Source organism: Furipterus horrens, unplaced genomic scaffold (genome assembly GCF_987537825.1).
Source record: "Furipterus horrens unplaced genomic scaffold, mFurHor1.1.pri manual_scaffold_1, whole genome shotgun sequence".
Lineage (NCBI taxonomy): Eukaryota > Metazoa > Chordata > Mammalia > Chiroptera > Furipteridae > Furipterus > Furipterus horrens.
Genome location: NW_028327171.1, coordinates 116632729 through 116637670, shown reverse-complemented (window position 1 = coordinate 116637670; position 4942 = coordinate 116632729). Strand labels below are relative to the sequence as shown.

Sequence of the window (4942 nt, the reverse complement as noted above, 5' to 3'; positions counted from 1 at the left end):
TTTTTTTTTTTCAGGTATATTTGCTTAAAAAATTTTTTTCATCCTTTCACTTTATGTCTGTGTAGATCTTTTGTTCTGAGATGGGTCTCTTGTAGATATCATATATGTGGATCATGCTTTCAGCTACCTTATATCTTTTGAATGGAGCATTTAATACTTTTACATTTAAGGTTACTATTGATAGGTACTCATTCATTGTCATTTTTCCCTATGTACCTGTGTTCCTCTCTATCTCTCTCTGTCTCTTCTTATTTTTTTAAAAACAGACCCCTTACCATCTCTTGCATTGCTGGTTTAGTAGGATGTATTCTTTAACCTTCTTTTTTCTGGGAAACTCCTTATATCACCTTCAATTTTGGATGAGAACATTGCTGGGCAGAGTAGTCTTGGTTGTATGCCTTTATTTTTCATTGATTGGAATCTTTTTGGCCATTCCCTTCTGGCTTGTGGTGTTTCTGTTGAGAAATCTGATGATAGCCTTATCAGAGCTCCCTTGTATGTTATTAGTTGTTGCTCTCTTGCTGCTTTTAGGATTCTCTCTTTCTCCTTGAGTTTTGCCATTTTAATTATCATGTGTCTTGGAGTGGGCCGCTTTGGGTTCATCTTCATTGGGACCCTCTGCGCTTCCTGGACTTGGGTAACTTTTTCTCTCATCAAGTTAGGAAAGTTTTCTGTCATTAGTTTTTCAAACCGGTTATTTATCCCTTGCTCCTTTTTTTCTGGTAGTCCTATGATATGGATATTATTATATTTCATGTTGTGCTGCAGCTTTCTTAAAACCTCTTCATTCTTTTTCAGTCTTTTTTCATTTTGTTGTACTGTCTGGAAATTTCTTTTGTAGCTCACATATCTGATGTTCTGCTTCCTCTAGCCTGTTTTTATTCATTCTACTGTGTTTCTCAATTCAGAAATTGTATTATTCATTTCCTCTTGGCTCTTATTGGTAACTTCTATGTCCTTTTTAATGCTGATGTGATTCTCAGTATGTTCCTTGTAGTTTCCCTGAAGTTCTTTGTAGTTTTCTTTGAGCTCGCTGAGCTCATTGAGCTTCCCTATAATCCATATTTTGAATTCTATGTTTGATAGTTTACTCACTTCTATTTCATTTAGCACTCTTTCTGGGGATTCCTCCTTTTATTTTGATGGGGGGGTTCTCTGTCTCCCTATTTTTGTCTCTTCCTGTTTGTTTCTGCTTCTTAGAATGATCTACACTTCCTAGACCTGCCCCTGGTAGTGTCAGATTTTGCCCCAGGCAAGGCCTAGGCACCCTGCTAGAGACTATCAGAGATCTATTGTATTTGTCTGTCTCCTTTAGTTGTTAACCTATACAATTTGTGATCAGCCATCAGGCTTAAGCACTGAATGTGGGGCAGATTAATTCCTGTGGGTGAAGTTATTGCTTCCCCTCAGGCTGATGCCACTTGGAGGGGAGTGGTCTGCCTGCAGTGTGGGGAATGAGTCAGCACTGGGACCAGGTCTATTGCTCCTGCAGTTTTCTCCTCAAATCCACCACCCAAACTCTCCTTAAGCATCTCTAGTCCTCTCTGCCCTCCCTCTGCTGATGCCCATGGTAAGTGGGTGTGTATATATTTTTTAATGTGATCCTTGTAAGAGCTCTTTGTCTTCATCTGTTTCTTTCAGTCCAGAAAAAAAACAAAAACAAAAAACAAAAACAAAATCTCTGTCACTTTTCACTTTTCAAAGCTGGATCCTATCTTACTTTCTGCTCTGTTACTGTAGGCTGAGAACCCCAGCTGGGGGTTTATATCCAACCTTTCTCAGGGATACCCCCCAGCTCCTGAGATGTTTCTCAGTTTCTTCAACTGCCACCAATGGGAGCCGAGCCAGCCCTTCCACATTTCCATCCTTTCTACCAGTCACGTTGTGATGAAATGGCCTTTTCTGTATGCCTGTGGTTATAAGGCTTCTCTTCTGCTAGTGTTCAGTTGGTTATTCCACATGATCTCTCCACAGTTTGTTATTCCAGATGATTTCTCCACAATTAATTTGTAATTCAAGATTGATCTTGAGACGAGGTTAGTGTAGCTTCTGCTTACTCCTCTACCATCTTGGGTCTCCTCCGCTATTTCTATCAGTTCTAAAAAATGTCTACAATTGACATTCTAAGTATAAATGGAAGATGTATTCAATTGTAGAAACTTCTTAAGGACATCAAGGTACCTGGGGTTCAGACATTTTAATTCAGACCAGCCCTATCTGCAGTGAGCAAAATCTGAACCATTCACAGAATCCAGCTGGTTTAATTGTTCAGAGGTTATAGATTGCATCTATTGTTTTAACTCCTTCATGGGTAATAATGAGAGTGAATTAGATTAGTTGTTTGGAAATGTTGCTTCACCTCCCTATGTCAAAGACATTTGTGAATGACTGGGAAAATTATTTACTACATTGCTGCATGGATTACATACAATAACACATGAAATCAAAACTGACACAGAATGTGTGTTTAGCACAAAAATGTTCCCCTGGTTTTATATATATATTATATATATATGTATGTGTATATATATATATAATATATATGTGTATTACACATATATATTTAAATAAATGGGGTCAGAATTATGCTTTCTGGTAGAAAAATGAAAGCTGCATTATAATAAAAGAGATAACTTGCTGGGAGAGAAGTAGGAGACATTTATAATGATACATATATGAGCCAATAAATACCATAGAGGAGCAAATATTTACAGAGTTTATTTGGGAAGACATCACAAGAAAACATCAAGCTGAGGAACAAACTGGTCAGATGTCAAGCAGAAATAAAAGAGAATGGAGTGATTGCAGAGGCCCAGTCTTACAATATTGGAAGAGAAGATATCTTTGAGGTCTTAAAGTAAAAAAAAAATATTGAAGGATTGTTGAGAGACAGAAATAAATTTAAATTCAGCTTCTTGACAAGTATTAGAAAGTTATGATATTACACCTGCTGTTTACACTTCTCAGGTGAAAACACAATGCTGCAAGGCAGCAGGATGGTTAAATACATGCCTTCTAGTAAAATCTTTTCCCTTAACAACTGACAGAGGTAAGGGTCTTTATAGCTACTGAGTTCCAGTAAACTGTCTTAAACCTCAAGATAACCCCTTCAAATGAAAAGGGAGGTTGAGAATGAGAAAGTAAATATAAGCATTGACTTTGAACAAATTGATATCAAATAAACAAGAGACCAACTAATTTTTTGAGAGAACTATATTGTTAAGAAACTGGGAGCTTGAGTTAAATTATAAATTCTTTGAGACTCAAGACAACTCTTAGGTCTTTCAGCTTTCTTTAAGAGCTCTCACTGTGAAAAAGATTGTCAATATTAACTTTAGATATATCTCAGAGAATGGGAAAACCAGGACATTACATTTTTTGGAAACAGAATTAGATTTATTCAAAAAGTGTTCTCCAGCTCAGAGGAGGAGGCTTTGACAATATACATCCCATGGGAGTTCAGGTTTCTGTGTATTCATGTCAGCTGACTACCTCTCCCTTTCATTTTCTAAGTGGGATCAGGGTTTATTGTGGTTAGTTCATCTCTATTCCATATTATTAGTGCAGTATAGGTGGTGTAGATGGTTTTTCTTTTTGGGTCATAGGTCTCTTGTCTAAGACATATTTGGAACCATTGAATAAAATTATAGGACATTGCCCTGAGATCCCAGACTTTGAGATTAATGTCCTGGATGAATGAGAGTTTGGGTTGCTCCTTTTGTTGAGGAGTTAAATATGTCATATGTGTGGAAGAAATGAATGAAGAAATACTAAGTTACCAGAACAGTAGACTGTAGCAAAGATAGTGTTGTCTCCCAGAATTGCATACATTATTCTGCATTATCAAGCTCTCCTATGGTGATACAGGGCTGAGTGACCTATTCTGACCACTGCAACTGTGGGAGAAATAACAGGTTTCCCTTCTGGAGTGAGGCACACAAACTGTCATACAAATTTCCAGCTTTCTCTCTCTCCTACTACATAGACTGGAGATTGTGGGTTTAGATGTTTAGAGGATAGTGGATTGTTCATTAGTCTGAACCGTGTTTCCCCTTAAAACCTGAAATAGATATATAACAAATGCAAGAAATAAATTTTTAGCTTTATTTTTGCAGCATAAAGCTACCCTATACTGATTATTACAGAGATTATCTGGGACAATAATTAAGAATTAGAGGGTGTTTTGCATGGGCTTGGATTTATGGAAGGTTTGTCCCCCTGGGTCCCTCATAGTGCCATGTCTCAGAGCAAACTGTGGCCTTGAACCATTGCCTGGCTTCCACCCATAGACTGACTTCAGGCACTGAAGTGAGTTACAGTGAAAAAAGAAGGAGAAAGAAAGAAAGAAAGAAAGAAAGAAAGAAAGAAAGAAAGAAAGAAAGAAAGAAAGAAAGAAAGAAAGAAAGAAAGAAAGAAAGAAAGAAAGAAAGAAAGAAAGAAAAGAAAAGAAAAGAAAAGAAAAGTAAAGAAAGAATTAGGAAAGAAGAAGAAAGAAAAAAGAGAAAAGGAAAGAAGGGGGAAGGAGAGATGAAGTCTTATTTTCAGAAACTTTTTTCCCTTACTATTAATTTCCAGATGGAACATATTCAAATCTTTATTAAGTGAAACAACTCAGAATACACCCAGCCAGGGCATCAAGGTCAAACTGTAGGATTTCAAAGAGATGTGCAATAGATTGGTTCTAGACATATATTATTTTGTTTGCAAGTCCTATAAAGCAAAGAGACAAGTCATAAGTTTTACACTTACAACAGTGAAACTATGAAGAGTAAAACCTGGAAGTAATGATTTAATTTTTTATTAGAACTTTCATATATTTATATCATAATTTCCCAATAAACAGAAAAAAAAGATATGCTTCTCCTCAATTGAAAGACAATATTTTCACTTCTCTAGTTTATTTCACTTTTTCAGAAATTGAGATATATATTAACTTCTTTTC

General features: G+C 36.3%; 1 non-coding gene across 1 annotated transcript; it reads left to right on the top strand.

Annotated features, from left to right (window-relative positions):
* Nucleotides 1-4185: 4185 nt before the first annotated feature.
* Nucleotides 4186-4323, top strand: LOC150021813 (small nucleolar RNA SNORA42/SNORA80 family). The gene has a single exon (XR_016513692.1). It is a non-coding gene; the product is annotated as a small nucleolar RNA SNORA42/SNORA80 family (small nucleolar RNA).
* The last annotated feature ends 619 nt before the right edge of the window (nt 4324-4942 follow it).